General features: G+C 41.9%; 1 long non-coding RNA gene across 1 annotated transcript; it reads right to left on the reverse strand.

Annotated features, from left to right (window-relative positions):
- Positions 1 to 388: 388 nt before the first annotated feature.
- LOC136449133 (uncharacterized) lies at positions 389 to 1,653 on the reverse strand. The gene is made up of 3 exons (XR_010757981.1): positions 1,590 to 1,653; positions 1,244 to 1,313; positions 389 to 726 (listed from the first exon to the last, which is right to left on the reverse strand). It is a non-coding gene; the product is annotated as an uncharacterized lncRNA (long non-coding RNA).
- Positions 1,654 to 19,201: the final 17,548 nt, after the last annotated feature.

The raw sequence follows: 19,201 nt of genomic DNA on the forward strand, positions 1-19,201 counted from the left end.
CTATGTTTGAACCCGTGCTTCTTCATAAGGGGAGTAACAGTGGGGATGCCTAGGTGTGCCTCCGAGAAAGTGGACAGCTTATTGTAGGCCATATTAACATTATAAAGTCCTAAACATGCAAAGTCGAGTCTAACAAAAGTCAAACGGTTGTGCGATAGATCGAGTCGCCAAAGGTAGATCAGATGTTTCAAGGATCCCCACGGAAACTCTGTGATAAGGTTGTGGCTGAGATTTAGTATGTGTAGAGACGCTAGGCCAGATATGTCCGGGATTTTTCGGAAAAGATTGTGCTGAAGGTTCAACGTGCTAGTGAACCGCGGTAGACGGCTGGGTAGACTGGTTAAGTTGGAGTTCTGGCAGTGGATATCAGTGGTTCGACCGTTTTTGACATAACAACTATCTGGAAGTGCACTACCTGCACATAACGCCAGGTTTATAAGGAAGATAAGCGTCACAAAGTTCATAATTATAATCAATACACAGTTAAGCTGGCACAAAAAGTGTGATCTCATCTAACAATAAGGCATTAGTACATGTAGCGAGCATTCTAACTTGCCATAAACAACTTGAAGCCTCCCATCTTACTCTATGGACTGGAATGACTTGCAATATGCTCTATCTCTAGTTTTAAGAGTTCCACGTAAGTTAAGTATGCATGTGCCCAAACCGACTAAGTCCAGGCGGGCCAGCTGATAGCTGCGCTGTTACAACACTAGCACTTAGAACCTGCAGAACAGGATGAAAATATATATCATCAATTCACGCGTATTACCACTACCTGTAACAAGATGGAAGAGCGTTTTAGGTAATGCTACGGTCACAATTGGAACAAGGGGCCCTGCCGGGCAATTTACGGGCTGTTTCGGTCGTGAACCCTACGACCCCGCGGGACAACCTGCGGCTACCTGGACCCGGTAACAAATAGACGCCGTAACATAATCGTGAAAATACCGAGAGGCACCCCTTCGGTGTCTGGCAGTCCACCGGAACAAATTTGTGGCTTCGGGGCCCGGCCGGGACTACACCCCCTACGGGCACCGGTGCAATGAGAGGGCATACGCAGGGCTGAGATATGAAATTTTGTTTGATGTGATACATAACCATATCATGCTATCAGACAACATCAACGCTGGTTGATTATGCTGAAAGGCGACAGACATCAATGTAGATACAACATATGGCATCACCTGTACTCTAATATAAATATAGTGTTGTAAGTATGAGGTAAATGGATGAAACATACCTTAGACTTCCCTCTGTTGTCCAGAAGAAGACAGGTCCTTTTCACTGTAATGAGATTACCAGCAGGAGATCTACAGTAAATAAGAGAGTTGGATGTGTTAAGGGCACGTAATTGGAAGGCAGAGCCCATCCCCCCTAGCTTCCACAGCCTTATTTTACCTCCCCACAAGCCGAAGTTAGATACACATTTTTACGCCTCTGTGGAGTGAGGAAAGTCGTGTGAAGTGCCTTTCTTAAGGGCATAACATCGGCGGCATGTCAGGGGACTCAAACCCAATACCTGTGGATTTGGGGCCAAATACGCCACTACATCCTACGTCGACACGTGTACGAACTCCTAAGATTACCTTCTAAACGAGCTTACGGATGTATTGTGACTAGCAGTAGAGTTCCATACCACACGAAGTCAAGTTGGAGTCGTGCAAAACTGTCTATACCATACGAACGCGTCCGTTTTTAGACAAATTTGAAAAATACACTAAGAACCACATGTTGTGTTGTTCCGTGTAGAGAGTTTGGATGCATTTGAAACAAATATTCGACGACCTCATACCTTCGCCAAGCAATATCATCCGTAAATATGAAAATCACCCAATTTATAGAATCTTCGATTTCTTCGATGGGCCAAGACCTAACGGCATACCAGATTTCATATCACTCCACCCATAGCTTATGAAGTTACGCTTGCTACTACACCACAAACACCGTTCAAATACTACCACTGAAGACATCATGGCGAAAGTAACACTTGCAATTGCTTTCACAAATGACGTGCAACTGATCCTCCACAATCTGAGACTACTCCTAAAAGACAAGACATCTCTTGCACTCCGACAAATAAGGTGCTGTTCGGTGGAACGGACAGAAAAGAAACATACTCACGATCCTTCTTGCATATGTAAGGACGAGCGAGAAACTTGCCGTACATATGTCACAAAGAAATCGCTGTGCTCCTAGTTTGTTTCTTCCGACGACTTTGTCACGTGGCTTGCTCTTTAACCATTGGCGTCTACCTTTGTAATCTTCGTGCAGTCTTTAGAGCTCATGAATTGGTAAGTCGCGATTGTCTGACATGCTAGGACGTTTAGTTTAGCACCTATCCACAACAACGTCTGCCACACGTGCAACGTTGCGACGTCGTGTTGGTGTAACGGTTACCGGGTTCGGGTGTTGGGCCCAGAACCTGACTCCACCCCACCCTAGGTGTACAAATGGGCACCCTGATTTCGGTTGGGGATGTAAAAGGTGATGGAAGGAGAGGGATGGGCTCCGTCTTCCAATGGCATGTCCTACACACAGTTGAAAATAACCCACTGTCTCTCAAAAAGGCTATGGAACTATCTTTATCTTATCAAGCGTATTGTTCTCTGTATGTGGTAATGTACATGTTAAAAACAAGTTGAGTGCAGTGCTACATTTTTAGCAAAGCCTAATCTGCAGTACCGCTCCAGGCCGCCTTCACAAAGTAAGTAAAATGAGCGCCAAATTGCCTAATTTTCGTGCTTTCGAGAAAAAGCCAATGGCGAAAGGCTTGTAAATCGTGTAAAGCTTTCTTAACCTTATTTGCCATTGTCTTAATAAATGTGACCGTTTAAAATTGACAATAACAGTATTCATAAAGAAAACAAAGAGATAGTGGGTCATAAATTTACTTTCGTATCTTACCAATTGAATTTGTGGAGTACATTGTTCTGAAGGGCTACCGTATTCAAAATTGCCGCCGTATTTTGTGAAACAAGAAGACCCTAAACAAATGCAACGGCGTTTTCTCCGTCTATCAACAGATCCAATTTCCCATTCAATATATTTGTGTAGATTACTTATTTGTGTAATATGATATTGGGCGCTAGTCTCTACCAGACTAACCACTCTGGCTATAGGGAAAATGATTTGCCAGACTTGTCTTGAGCGAAATGTTAGTCTAGCCCTGCAGATATAGACAAATCAATAAGATCTTTCAATGAAAAGACTTTGGAGTTTCGTGCGACAACCTACGCAATAGTCTGGCATGTTGTACATGGTGTTTGTACGTGTATCATTATCAGCTTTCTGTCAGACTGTTGGCCAAATGGGTTTCAACCTTAGGAAAAGGATACAGTACCATGAAATGATACGTTCTGAGCACAATTCGTGGTACCTGAACGATGAACATTTGAAAGAAAACGAAAAAAATTGCGGGCAAACGCGTTATATTTCCCTCCCATCGATTATCATTTGCTCCGCCTAAAAGGAACCACTCAGAATCCATTCATCCGAAATTGTCTTGATCTTCCATTCTTCCTTTGGACTATTTTAATTTGTAACTAAATTAATTATCCCTGTTAATCAACAGCCATTTCAAACGCACTGCAAGACAAACAACATCACATGTACGAGTAGCGCTTGCGTTGTTTGATCTCTGTCTTTAGATGTTCTGCCACGATCTCAGACTTATGAGATTCGTCATGGCCTGCGTGAACTTTGACAATATCCATCGCACAGGTGATCAAATAACGTTATACAGGACACTTGAATCAAAAATATGCAGGTTTCCATATATGGTGGCAGGATAAATTAGGGTTCCACGACCTCATACCTTCGCCAAGTAATTTGGTCTCATCAAGGCATTCTTGCGCTATCGTGTTGACAGGCAGACAGACAGAAAGACTGACAGACAGACAGGCGGACAGACAGACAGATAGATAGAAAGACACACATGCACACGCACACACACACACACACACACACACACACACACACACACACACACACACACACACACACACATTTGAACGCTACCGAAAACATAGCCTTCTTGGCGACAGTAATGAATAGACAGATGGTATTCACTTTTGGTTGCCACCTGTGAGTCTTGCCAACGTCAACCTTGTGAAGTTTGCACAGATATGGATAGGGGCGCCAGTGAGTGAGCCACACTCAATATAGTCAAAAGATAACAACAGGGAGATTTAAACCTCATAAAAAGTAAAAAGAAGGTTTTGTGATTTTAGTACAAATATGATATTTCAAAGTGGTCGGATATGGTAAAAACAATGGGAAATTGAAGCAACTCTTAAATCTCTCTCTCTCTCTCTCTCTCTCTCTCTCTCTCTCCTCTCTCTCGATCCCCCTCTCCTCTCTCTCTCGATCTCTCTCGATCTCTCTCGATCACTGCCTCTCTCTCTCTGATTCTCTCTCTCTCTCTCTCCCTCTCCCTCTTTCTCTTTCTCTCTCTCTTTCTCTCTCTCTCTCTCTCTCCATCCCTCTCTCCCCCTCTCTCTTTCTCTTTCTCTTTCTCTCTCGATCTCTGACATGTGGTATTCGTGCCAAGGCTAAGTATGTACACGTGCCCTTAGCTGCACGTGTCCGTGCTTGCCTGGTGATGACGTCACATGGCACCATTACTTACTTACAGTGGAAGTACTGGAGGTGTATCCGGCCTGGAAGCGTTTGAATTCATCAACGTTGATATCTGCAGTAATGCAGGATGAATAGATGTTATTAGGGCATTCATCCTCAATCTCCGGACATCATTGTAATCTTCTAAAGATAATACATGTATTAGGCCACAGCAAGTAAACTTTATGGATGACATCCTCCGCAAACTCTAGAATTGATAAGATAGGGCGAAAAAAAAGGCGGGCCAAAAAATAAGATTCCTATATTTTCCAATTTTGAGATCATAAGTCTGGTTAAACAAGAATTGAGGCGACGAAATATCATATCATGACCAACAGGTCTTTTATTCCTGTATTCAACCAATGAGGTTTCATATATAATATAAGACCTCCTTGATAAGACCTCCTTTGTTTAATGTAAACATGTCCTTGTAGATGTGTATACATACTCAATAGACTAACTACAACAAATGCAGAAAAGAGCTTGTTGTACCATCATCGGAAGCAACTACACTGGGTCATATGCGATGAAACACCTTGTATATACAGCTCAATTAACTAGACCCCCCCCCCATTATTCAGATAATGGCCTTGCTAGCACAAATGCAGAAAACAGCTTGCTATCATACCATCATGGGCAGGAACTACACTGGGTATGCATATGCAATGAAACACCTTAGACATATTTGCCAATGTTTGGCATGTTGACCACCGTCGGAGGGCAATGAAATTTCTTGTTTTTTTATTTCGAAATCAGGCAAAAATTACTCTATATTCATACCTTCCATTTGTGCTTTGTGTCTCGCTATCGGTCGGGAAGAGCTCTCCAAGCAGAGGTTGGGCTCTGGGTGGTTTTTGACGCGTTTTTAGGCGTTTTTGTCAGGCCTTCTATTTTGCTATAGCTACACACTGTGTGTGCTGGCGACACAACAAAAACGGGACAAAATAGAGAGCAGGACAAAAACGCCTAAAAACACGTCAAAAACCAACCAGAGCCCAGCCTCTGCTTCAAGAGTAGTCGGGAAGTAAATGATTTTGTCGGAGTATATGTAGCTTGTACCTAATTTTGGTACAGCATATAGCTTAACGTATTGTTCGAATTATTAGGCATTGAATTGAAAACATTCCCTCCCGTTAATATTGGTTGCGAGCTTGCTTCAATACAACAGTACAAGTTGTGTAAACACTAAGTTTAGTGCTGTCCTTTGTGCTGAAGTAACCACTAAGATCTTTCTTTTTATTATTATATTCAAACGTCTGTATGATTTATCAATATGACCGTGATAAAGATATGAAATTGGTTGAACAGATGTGTCCCATCATCCTTGAGGTAAATCCCATCATCCATTGCGTTTTTATGTAAAGGCTCCTCATTAGCCGACAGAGTAAGGTTCTTGGAAATAATTATAATAAGTAAAACCAACTGAGTGAGCTGAGACGTCCAGACACGAACTAAAGGTCGATTATTTAACGGTTTGTGGGTGGACGAATGATCTTCTTTCTTTACGCATAAACCCAGCTGTCTCTTTCATCGTTTCATTACTTTTCATGTGAAGCGCACGAAATAGACGTCAAGGAGTACTTGAGCCAGAAGTGATTATAGATAATGCGCTTTTGGAACACTTGAATCGAAAAAAGATCTAGAGTGACAAGCCTACAAAGGCGAAAGCCGACGACAGTTGGCTATATCGTCTGAAGTCTTATCCCCGTTGTATCAGGTGTGCTTTAAAGTGATTATCACACAGAAATGCGAATTTTTCGTGTCAACAGCTTTCTGGTTGTATCAACAAAACAACACTAAAAAATCAGCTCTTGATTATTGACGCTAGGTGCTATGACGTCTCAGTGAACACGGCAGAATTTTAATATCACGACTTCGATTTCATCAAGCGAAGTGGACACCGTTCTTTGAGCTCAACTGTCATTTGGAATTTCGTTTTAGCCAGTGCTACACATTTTGACGTCAAGGGTTTTGGACAGTTCGCCCACAGAAAAAACAGGCTTACTCACGTGGCAGCATGGCACGTGGCGCACTGTATGAATTGAGGTCACAAGTGATTTTGTTAAAGGCAATATTAGAGCAAAAAATTAGGGCGCCATGTATATGGTAGTGACATTTACTAACACTGTTTAGCACATTGGCGTAATAACTTCACACTTTGAGAATTTTAAAACTGCCCAAAACGAGCCGTACATTGATCCTCTTAGTCTCGCAAGCCTACAAAAAAACCCACGACGATTTTCAGTGAGTTCTCACATCACGCCGGCGTCATATTTTTAATCATGGACGTCACTATACATTGTGATAGTGTTGTTTAAACTAATCATGTTTAGAAGTTACTAAAGAAATTGACTTTCAAAATTCAATTTTCGAGCCCTAATATAACTATGATAGTGTTTTTATACTCGGCTCAAATATTAAGAGTTTGAGAAATTAGTACAAACACTGAAGAATCGCATTTCATGATGATAAACACCAGAGCCGACTCAATCTGTTTATCCTTTGACGTCAAAACCTTTTTCCTTTTTCGGTAGGAAAGCTGATTCTTGTTTAATACTTCCTGTGAACTGCTGATACCTCCTAAACCTTCCTTGATCTCATGCTATAAGTCTCGATTTATCCGCTGTTAAAATCTTTAATCCGTAGGTTGTTGTTCCTATAGGCTCCCATGTACTTACGAAAATAAGAGAGTGGCATTTGCGGTCAATAGAATGTTAAGCATAAAAAAACAGACCGCTTAACGTAGCCTGGATTTTAACCACATCCATCCTCTAATCGCTTCCTTGTTGAGGCTGGCACCCGTTAATAGAGGAGCGATTGTTATCTAAATATTCGACAGGGAAGCTATTGTAGTAGCAAACCGGAGATACGATATGATGTATACCAGGCTGCTCTCGATATCCTTACAACCTACAAAACAGATGAATTTGAAAATGTTTACTTAAAATGAAAACAAAGGACTCACACTTAACATGAATGTTGCGATTTTTATAGAAACTATTAAGAGCTATTTTGTAAATGAAAGTAGGATTTAGTCACTTTATAAGCCAACATCAGGGTATTAGTACATTGATGTGTATTTTTCTTAACAAACTTTAACGTGGACCTTCGGTTTCCAAGGACAGAAAAGTTAAACATAGCACACATTCATTGGATCCAGAGAATGGACCCTCGAGCCTTACTCGGCATGACTGTTAGGGGTTGTCTTCGTTTTTTTTCAGATGGGGACGTCAGGCCGGACGTCCTTGATACTGAGTCATACTGTACCATAGACTGTGGCTGTCCCTGGTAATGAATCATGTAGCAGTACCATAAACTGTGCCTGTCCTAGGTACTGAAACATGTCTCAGTACTGAATCATGTGCCAGTACCAGACACAGTGCCTGTCCTTGGTACTGAGTCATGCATCAGTACCACACATAGTGCCTGTCCTAGGTACTGAGTCATGTATCAGTACCACACATAGTGCCTGCCCTTGGTACTGAGTCATGTATCAGTACCACACATAGTACCTGTCTTTGGTACCGATTCATGTATCAGTACCACACATAGTGCCTGTTATTGGTACTGGGTCATGTATCAGTACCACACATAGTGCCTGTCCTTGGTACTTAGTCATGTATCAGTACCACACATAGTGCCTGCCCTTGGTACTGATTCATGTATCAGTACCACATATAGAGCCTGTTATTGGTACTGAATCATGTATCAGTACCACACATAGTGCCTGTCCTTGGTACTGAGTCATGTATCAGTACCATACATAGTGCCTGCCTTTGGTACTGATTCATGTATCAGTACCATACATAGTGCCTGCCCTTGTTACTGATTCATGTATCAGTACCGTCCTTGGTACCGATTCATGTATCAGTACCACACATAGTGCCTGTTATTGGTACTGGGTCATGTATCAGTACCACACATAGTGCCTGTCCTTGGTACTTGGTCATGTATCAGTACCACACGTAGTGCCTGCCCTTGGTACTGATTCATGTATCAGTACCACATATAGAGCCTGTTATTGGTACTGAATCATGTATCAGTACCACACATAGTGCCTGTCCTTGGTACTGATTCATGTATCAGTACCATACATAGTGCCTGCCCTTGGTACTGATTCATGTATCAGTACCACACATAGTGCCTGCCCTTGGTACTGAATCATGTATTAGTACCACGCACTTTGCCTGTCGTTAGCGCTCGGTTATGTATCAGTACCATACATTATACCTTACCTGTAGATATTTCTTTGATCTACATATCCACCAAAAACTGACCCACCGAGCTTGGGGTTTTTATGAAACACGCAGGCAAAGATTAAATGCTTTCAGACTTTTATCTTGGAGACGTCCTGCGAGATAGCTCCTGTTATCTCCACGGAGATTGAGATTGTCTTGGTGACAAACCATGGGTACAGTCGCTGCATAGACAGGAAATTATATTAGCCGGCAAGTTGATTGAATCTCCTTCATGGGTCCACCAGGGAGTCAACTTTCTCATCACTGTGTTATTATACTGCGCCAAAACACTATGATTGACACGCTGCAACCTTTGATTCGGCAGTTCTTCCTGATTAGATCTACCGGCGAAATGTCGACAAGAAAAAGCAAATTTCCTGACAAACGGACGTCCGGTCGTGTAGTGAGAACATCAAACTTATCAATTCCTTTGTAGATGAAACGTTCAGAAAAAAGGCAAAGCTCCTGGCAAGGATGACAGTTGGTTTGGATCGTAATCCTATAGTTTGTAAAGTTCTAGTAATTCTTTGTGAAATCGGAGATAGCAATTGGAAAAAAATTAGTAAATGACATGTCAAGGCAGATGACCGTTTCTTGACACAATCTCGATTTCCCGGGAGCTTGTATACAATGGCTGGTGTCTACATATCGTTTTTCGATGCGACCGTTGCCCTGGCGGCCGCCAATGTTGTCGAGCCGACAGAAGACAATCTGCGTAATCAGCAAAAACCGTTGCTAGGGCCGTTGCTGTTTAGCTGCGGGACAATCTTGAAACCGGCTCACATGCGCATAGGGCAGAAAGATGGATGGAATTTCATAAACAGGATGTCACTATACCCACTCTCTCTCGTCGGCTTTAGTGGATTTTATTACAGAATACTATCATGTAAACGTCAATGACCTGACCAGAGCTGGGGTGAATAGGGTTCAGTTTCGCGTGGTGCAGTGCCCTTAAGGAGGAAATACGTGACAGACCACCATTAAACATCAATTATTCCTGTCCTTGGTGCTGAGTCAACTATCAGTACCATGCATTGAGTATGTCCAACGTACTGAATCACGTATCAGTATCACACACAGTGCCTGTCCTTGGTACTGAATCAGTATCACACACAGTGACAGTCCTTAGTAATGAATCATGTAACAGTACCGTACACTGTGACCGTTCTTGAAGCTGAGTCCATTTGGCAAATTCTACAATTTTTTTCATCAACCAAAGTAGTGAGGAAGAATGAAATATGATGCTTTACTTTGAACATTCGATGATGTAACTTCAATAGTACTGTGATGCAAAAGAGACGTTATTTTCAAAAACAATTTCGCTGAATTTAGCAAATCAATGAGGCTCTTTTCATTTCTTTGAGTGACTGAATTATGCCTGGAAGCATCGTTCAGTTTACCAAAGGACCCCTGTGGGTTTGTTCTTTGAATCCTTCTGCTAGCGCTGACGTAGAGAATGATGACATTAAATATTACAGGCGTGTTTTGAATTATTTGTCGAAGCAAGAAGGGCAGTTATGTTCGAAAGATACACCCTATCTAATATCAAAGTAGACACGAGGCTCGGCTCAGTGCTTTACGTGTGCTTTTGAGGGATTTTCGTATCTTTCTAGTGGTACTATGAGCGATCTAGAAGACATACAATTGTAGACTAATAAGAAAAACATTGCACTGAGTCGGACTTTATATTAGCGTTGAGAATACAAATAATCATGATTTCAATAAATTTTCATGTTTATTTCTGAACGTATCTGCTTACATGGGGTTTCATCTCATGTCAAGATGAGACCTCTCTCATTATCAAGGAACATGCGCATATGATCAAAACAATTGTCATAAAATTGTATCTGTGATTCATCCCAGTAGTTGTTCACTCGTGCATAGACCACGTTTTACACGTGCAGATGTACTAATTACCACTCACCGCTGCCAAATTATATATACTCTACTCGGACAATGTTACACCTGACTGATTATATCTTGCGACGTATGGTTTCCAGATAACAGAGAATATGAGTAAAGGGATGTTATAGATGAATATTATGTTACATAGTTCCTAGATTTATTCCTTGCCATAAGATCTGTCTGAAAATCTTTATATCTTATTTTTTTGGCGTCAGATTTTTGTTCGGTTTTGCTAGGTGTCCGCGGCAGCCTTCCCGAAAGCAACTCGATCGTAGGAACGCACAAGCATCAACTTAAAGGTATTAGTACAGAAAAAAAATGGAGGGGGGTCATGGCGGACTGTTGCAAATAAACTGTTGAGCGAGGCCTTGCTGAGATGGACTGCAGTTGGGAGGGAGTGCAGCGGACAGTAGCAAACCAAAAAAAATCTGGAAAACAATTCCGGCCCGCCTTAGTGGAAGAACTTAAAAGCGGTGAAGATGATGACAATGATGATAATTATGATGATAATTAGTACACGTATGTGTATATCTCTTAACAAACTTACCTCAAACCTTAAAGTTTTTAGTTTGCAAGGACTTGAGGTGTTGACTTTTATCTAAAATAAAGCATACATTCCGGATCAAGAGGATGGAAGTTCGGCATGACTGCAAGGGGTTGCATTGGTTTTTTGTCGGATAGGGACGTCACGCCGGATGTATATATCAGTATCATAGACTGTGGCTGTCCTTGGTACTGAGACATGTATCAGCACCATACATTGTGCCTGTCCTTAGCACTGAATCACGCATCAGTACCATACACAGTGCCTGTCCGTGGTACTGAATCATGTATCAGTACCTTGCATTGTGCTTGTTGTTCTACATATCCACCGAAAATTGTCCCACCGAGCTTGAGTTTTTCATGAAACACGCATACAGAGATTAAATGCTTTGACATTTTTGTCTTGGAAACGCCCTTCTGTTTTCTTCTGAGACTTAGATTGTCTTGACGACAAACTATGTGTGCAGTCGATATAAAGACAGAAAATTAGCCTGCAAGCTGATTAAATCTCCTTCATGGGTCCACCGGGAGTCAGGTTGCTCACCACAGTGTTATCATACTGCGCCAAATCACTGTGATTGACACACTGTGGTCTTTGATTCCACAGTTCTTCCTGTTTTAAATAACCGGCGAAATGTCGACAGGAAAAAGCACATTTCCTAACAAACGGACGTCCGATCGTTTCGTAACGATATCATATTCATCACGTCCTTTGTAGATGAAACGTTCAGAAAAGGGCAAAGCTCCTGGCAATGATGTCCTGGCAAATAAAAAGAAAGAGGCAAAGCTCCTGGCAATGATGTCAGATTGTTTGGATCGTAATCTTATACGTAATATTATATGTAAATCTTTACAGGTTTAAGAATGAAACCTTAAGAAGAAAGGGGAGAGCCGCTGGCAAGTACGCCGGTTTGTTCCGTGACACTATCCTTCTTTCTTAAAAAAATAGTTTCTTCTTCGTTTGAAAATGTAACCCGAAACGCACAAAAGGAAGCAGTGAGTGAATATCAAAACGAAACGAAATGCACATAAAGTGACCCAGTATATTGACATTTACCTGATGATGAAAAGCTACTTTCTTGCATATGTCAGTCGGGGATGGCATCGTTCTCAAAGTTTTCTGAAAGCTATCGTCTACTAATTGATTGAGAAGATCTGATTGACAGCATTTTTTCGTTGCCTCGTTCAATTTGTGAAATCGGAGAAATAAGCAGATAACAATTAAGGAAATATTTTCAGTAAATGACATGTCATGGCAAAACTATGTCTAAACTACCTGCATACTTTATATCATGGAAAATCGTCGTTCATTTTTTCAATTATTCTCCTTAGAAGATTTTCACAATAGCGCCCTGCATTTCCAGATCAAGCTGCAAGGGGGCCCAACGCTACACCACTTCTTTATTACATCACAAGCTATCAGCCACCCGAAAATCAAGACCATAGCACGTCCAGGTCAAAAGATTCAAAAACGGAAGTTCTGCTGCAGTACCAAGGTCACATACCAGGGGGCCCAAAATCAACCTTGACTTTTGGTTTTATAACACCTGCCCATACACCAAATATCATCGTCATCCATCAAGAGGTTCCTGAGTTATGCTGACTACAGTAGTGCGGAAACACAAACACACATACACACAGACAGACACACCCAAAACTATATCTCCATTTTTCATGGAGATAATCGGCACAAAACGTTGCTAGGGTCATTGATGTTTAGCTGCGGGGCAATCTTGAAACTGGCTGACATGCGCATAGGGCAGAAAAATGGATGGAATTTCATAAACAGGATGTCACTATACCCACCTCTCTCTCCGGCTTTGGTGGATTTTATTACAGAATAGTAGTAACGTGTAATAGTCAATGATCTGAACAGAGCTGGGGTGAACAAAGTTCAGTTTGGCGAGGTGCAGTGCCCTTTAGGACAAAATATTACACAGACAAGGGCGTTATCATATTATCAGTTCTCCCTTCACTGGCTAGATCCCAAATTAAAGTTTTCTTTATTCCCTAATCCGCACGGTTTAGCTGACAAAAACACCTGATCGTTTTTAACATGTTCACCATAAAACATACACTATTCCTGTCCATTTTGCTGAGTCAAGTATCAGTACCATGCATTGAGTATGTCCTTGGTACTGAATCATGTATCTGTACCATACATTGTGCTTGTCCTTAGTACTTAATCATTTAACAGTACCATATACTGTACCTATCCTTGGTACTGAAAAATGTAACAGTACCATACACTGTGCCTGTTCTTGGTATTGAATCATTTATCCGTACCATACACTGTTGCTGTCATCGGTACGGAATCATGTATCAGTAACACAGTGTTTTGAATTATTTGTCGGAGCAAGAAGGTCCTCTCTAGCAGTTATGTTCTAAAGATACGCCCTATCTAATTTCAAAGTAGACATGAGGGCTCGGTTCAGTGATTTACGTGTGTTTTTGAGGTATTCGTCTAGTAGCAATAGGAGACAAGAGAACGCATATAAGAGTAACAGAAATACATAGAAAATGTCTTAAAACGCGCGTAAAACACAAAGCAGGACCTTACATCTTCTTCGAGAATATTGTTTATTCATGCACGTATCTGCTTGCATGTGATGTTTTCATTCCATGTCACGATGTGACCTCTCATTGTCAAGGTTTTGAGAACAGGCGCATATATGCATGTTCACAACGCTTTTCGTGAAATTGTTTTTGGGATTCATCCCAGTAGTTGTTCACTCGTGCATAGACCACGTTTTGCACGTGCAGATGTACTAATTACCACTCACCGCTGCCAAATCATATATACTCTACTCGGACAATTTACACCTGACTAACCATGTCTTAAGGTGTGTGGTTTCCAGACAACAGAGGATATGAGTAAAGGGCTGTCAATAGTACTGTTATAGATGAATATTATATAACGTAGTTCTTTGATTTGTTCGTTGCCATGAGATCTGTCTGAAAATGTTTTCATATCGTTTTTCGGTAGTTTCTGCTAGCCTGGCGGCAGCCAATGTTATCAACCAAACTGAAGGCAGTATGTAATCAGCACAAACCGTTGCTTGGGCCGTTGCTGTTTAGCTGCGGGACAATCTTAAAACCGGCTCACATGCGCATAGGGCAAAAATGGATGGAATTTCATAAACAGGATGTCACTATACCCACTCTTCCTCGTGGGCTTTAGTGGATTTTATTACAGAATACTAGTATCATGTCAACGTCAATGACCTGACGAGAGCTGGGGTGAATAGAGTTCAGACGAAATATGTGATAGACATGGCATGATATTATTATCAGTTAGTAATCGGCCCATGTGGAAAAAATCATCCCGTCACTGGCTAGATCCTAAATAGAATGTTTCTTTATTCCCTAATCGGCACGGTTCAGCTGTCGAAAACACCTGATAAAACATACACTATACCTGTCCTTGGTGCCGAGTCAAGTATCAGTACCATGCATTGATTATGTCCTTGGTACTGAATCATGTATCAGTACCATACATTGTGCCTGTCCTTAGTACTGAATCATTTAACAGTACCACATACTGTACCTACCCTTTGTACTAAAAATGTAACAGTACCATACACTGTGCCTGTACTGCTGTGCTTGGTACTGAATCATGTGTCAGTACCATACACCGTGCCTGTCATTTGTATTGAATCATCTATCCGTACCATACACTGTTGCTGTCATTGGTACGGAATCATGTATCACATACCACATACTGTACCTGTCCTTGGTACTGAATCGTGTATCAGTACCATACACCGTGGCCGTACATGAAACTGACCCTTTTTGGCAAACTTCTATCATTTTTTTACCGAAGAAAATATGAATTCATGACATATGATGCTTTACTTTGAATATTTGATGGGGTAACTTCAATAGTGCTGTGATGCAAAAGAGACGCTGTTTTCAAAAACAACTTCACTGCATTTAGTGAATCAAGGAGGCTATCTTAATTTCTTTGAGTGGCTGAATTATGCCTGGAAGCGTCGTCCAATTTACAAAAGGACCCCTGAGGGTTTAACTAATTGTTTTGGTTTGTTGTGTTCTTGGAATCCTTCTGTGAGCGCTGACGTATGGAATGATTATATCAAACATCACAGGCGTGTTTTGAATTATTTGTCGGAGCAAGAAGGGCCTCTCTAACGTTAACGTTATAAAGATACGCCCTATCTAATTTGAAAGCAGACATAGGGTCTTGGCTCAGTGCTTTACGTGTGTTTTTCGTATCTTTCTAGTGATAATATGAGAGATATAGAAGGCATACAATCGTAGACTAATACGAAAAGCATGGAAATGTCTGAAAAACACTGAGTCTGACCTTATATCTGCTTGGAGAATACAAATCATTATGATTTCTATAAATGCTTCATGTTTATTCGTGCACGTATCTGCTTGAACGTGATGCTTTCATTCCATGCCACGATGTGACCTCTCTCATTGTTTTAACTGTTGTGAACATATACTGTATGCACCTGTTCTCAACACCTTAAAAGGTGTTGAGAACAGGTGCATACAGTATATGTTCACAACAGTTTTTGTGAAATTGTATCTTTGATTCGTCCCAGTAGCTGTTGACTCGTGCATAAAGCACGTTTTACACGTGCAGACACAGGCCATTTGTTCAGAACGACACGCAAAAACAGCACTACAATGGAAACCCAACAAAGGGAAAAGAGAAAGGGGAAGACTCAAACTTACATGGAGACACATGCTACAGAAGGACCTTGACCAACTGGGGATTACCATGAAAGGAGAAAGGAGCAGAAAGTCCTGGCCCGAAACCGCGCTGAATAAAGGAAGCTTGCTGCCCGATGCGCCACTTGACACGGGAGGATCTAAGTCTAAGTACACATGCAGACAAATTACCACTCACCCGTACTAAATCATACACAATGTTATACCTTGACTGATTCATAATATCTTCGGGAGTGTGATTTTCAGACAACACACAATATGAGTAAAGGGCTGTCAACAACACTGTAATAGATGAATATTATATTACGTTGTTCTTGGATTAGTTCGTAGCCATGTGGTTAGTTTGGTAATCTTTATATGATATCTTTTGCATCACGTGCTAGTGTGTTACGCCGAAGGGCGGTTATACCCGCTATATAGATACAAATTTTGCGTCAGATTTTCGTTCCATTTTGCTAAGAGTCCACGGCAGGCCTCCCCAAAGCAACTCGAGTAGGAATGCAGAAGCGTCAGTGGTCGGCGCGGTTGGCAGACGCTGACGCAAGTAGCCCATTAAGTCCAGCGGCCAGGAAATTACACGGGAGAAACGTGACGTCAATGGCGCGAAACTGGGTGAGCTGGGCCGGCGCACTGACGTCCAGCGCCCGCCGTATCATCGAGCGTGAGATTTGCAATCGTCTCTCTTCCTGGTAATGTGAACTGTTGGCTTATGTTTGTGGTCGTCATGGGGGCCCATCCTAGCAACCGGCCGCACAAAACAACGTATCAGCTGCGCCCCTCGCTGATGTAACGTGATAAAAAGGACGCCCCAACGTTTGAGAGCAGAAACAGCCTTGCAGCGCACAGTGGTAGCGGGACGTCTCTTCACAGCTTACCTATTCAGAGATTTCATACCGTGCGCGAAGCTCTTTTCCTGCGCCGACTTGCAGTGGGGGAAAGAACAGTCGTCGGCGTCTACGCTAACGTTCAGCCGCCTTTCTCACCGCACGTCTGGGTACCGTCGCGGCGGGGTAGCATCATGGGCAGCACCGCTTCCTCCGCAGCCATGGCCGCGACAAAGATAAGCGTCAAGCCGGCCCGAACAACAAGGAGCGCCAGCTGTGACAACAATCGGCAGGCTCGAAAAATCCGAAAGCCCGACCAGATCTTGGAGGAAAACGTACGACTTCGGAAAAAGATACTCAAATTGGAGGAGGAACTGACAGCTAATAAGCTCAACGACGAAAACGCCTGTCTGCGGAGGAGTAACGAGGAGCTGGCGAATGAGGTGCAGCAGCTGAAGGGCCTCCTGATGGTGGTGGACGGCAGCCCGACGCTGTGTGTCCGCTCCACGTTCAGCGTCAACAGCGCCTTGAGCGCGCAGTCAGACCCTTCCGACGACAGACTCGTCGGGGGAAGACGGAGCTGGGCTCATCAGTTCTCGACCGACGATTCGACTCAAGATCTCCCCAACAGCTCGAGATCGAGCCCGGGACAAAGACTGCTTTCCGAATCACGGGCTAATAAACTCAGCAAGCTGAGATCACTACCCATCCAAGATGGCCACGGACTATTCCCAATGAACGACATAGAAGCGTACGGAAAAGGACTCGCTTTGACACGAACTGACGACCACAGAGAAAAGACTCTAGAAAACATCAGGTCATACAGGGCAGAAAAGAAGTCGAAGAAATCTGGAGACGAACAGGTCGAGGAAAATGGACCATGAATGAAACGGACTTATTTTCAAATCAAATCTGTATATATTTTTATCTATTGAAGAAGCCAACTTACTCTATTGTTCATAAGGTAAGAAGTTAAAGGCATTTGTAGGAAATTATGATTTCTTATGGAGCCATACCACAAAAGTGTGTACTGAAAAAAGAAGACTCTAGACATAGTACTGTTGACAAATGTTAATGGACTTTATAACGTCTCAGCAATACAAGAGAGACACATGCTTATCTCTGTATCGAAGGAAAAAGCAGGAAATATGCATACAAAAAAAATAAAAATAACATCTTTGTTGAAATTACAATTATCTACATGTACGGACAATTGGGTAGTCTTTTTCATCCAAGCTAGACAGACGTAAAAGGTGTAACATATGTTCGTACTTTGTGTATTTGAGCCCAGTCTATCTTGAATAGTCAGTTGGATCCAGTTGGATCTGGTCTAGCTTGTTTGAGTATCCAGTAGGATACAGTTGGATCCGGTCTAGCTTGAATATGTCCAGTCGGATCTAGTTTGATCCAGTTTTATACCAGATGGATGATTTGTCTCTGTGACGAGAGTCTGTAGTGACAAGATTTGCTGTTTTCTGTTCATTTCACTCTGCAGTTACGAATCATGAGTTGTTTCAAGTCATATTAAAGTCTAAGTCAGTATCTGATGGATACAGAATTGTACTAAGCTGCTCCAGAATACGAATTGAAATAGAAAAGGAAAGAATTACTTTTATACTTGTATGAATGTTGATGAACTTAATATAGAAATATTTGCAAATGAAAATGCGTCCTTTCTCTTTTTATTATATAATAACCTCATATTTTTACTTTACGCTTACAGTATGTATGCGTCGATGAAGGTTGAGTATCAATTCAGGCAATAACATTCATAACAGTTACGTAAGCAACTGAATAGATTTTGGAAACGGTCAGACGTTTCAGGTCGCATCCACTACCATTCGCCAGTAACACTAAACAAGATCGGTAGTACAAGGTATTTTACCAAAAACCAAAAAAATGAAAATGAATGAAACGTCGGGTATACTCTAGGGCTGTTCTTGCAACTGCACGGCGGCCTCGCCACGGCACGCATTTTTGGCCAAGCCCACCGGGTCACCCCTACTCTTCTCGATTAGTGTGCTCGGTTCTTTTACGTCGATATGTAACTGTCGGGAGACAAATTTAGATAGTCCAATAGAAAACAAAAATCAGACAAAGTCAAGGCAAGGTTAATGCTTATGAGTCAATTAGCTCTTCGGCTGTTTTGAAGTTCGTACGGGTTACAGCTTTAAGTGTACAGTATGATTCGTATATGAGAAAATATACTAAGATCGTGTATTCATGAACATGTACTAGGGCTAACTAGGCTATAATGATTAGTTTACTTTCTGTTTCGCGATGGGTTGAATTATTGAATAATTCAGTGCCGCTTACTTTTGAATTGAAAGTGAATTTTCCACAAACATAGCTTGAATAAGACAATGATAT

The sequence above is a fragment of the Branchiostoma lanceolatum genome, chromosome 14 (genome assembly GCF_035083965.1).
Source record: "Branchiostoma lanceolatum isolate klBraLanc5 chromosome 14, klBraLanc5.hap2, whole genome shotgun sequence".
Lineage (NCBI taxonomy): Eukaryota > Metazoa > Chordata > Leptocardii > Amphioxiformes > Branchiostomatidae > Branchiostoma > Branchiostoma lanceolatum.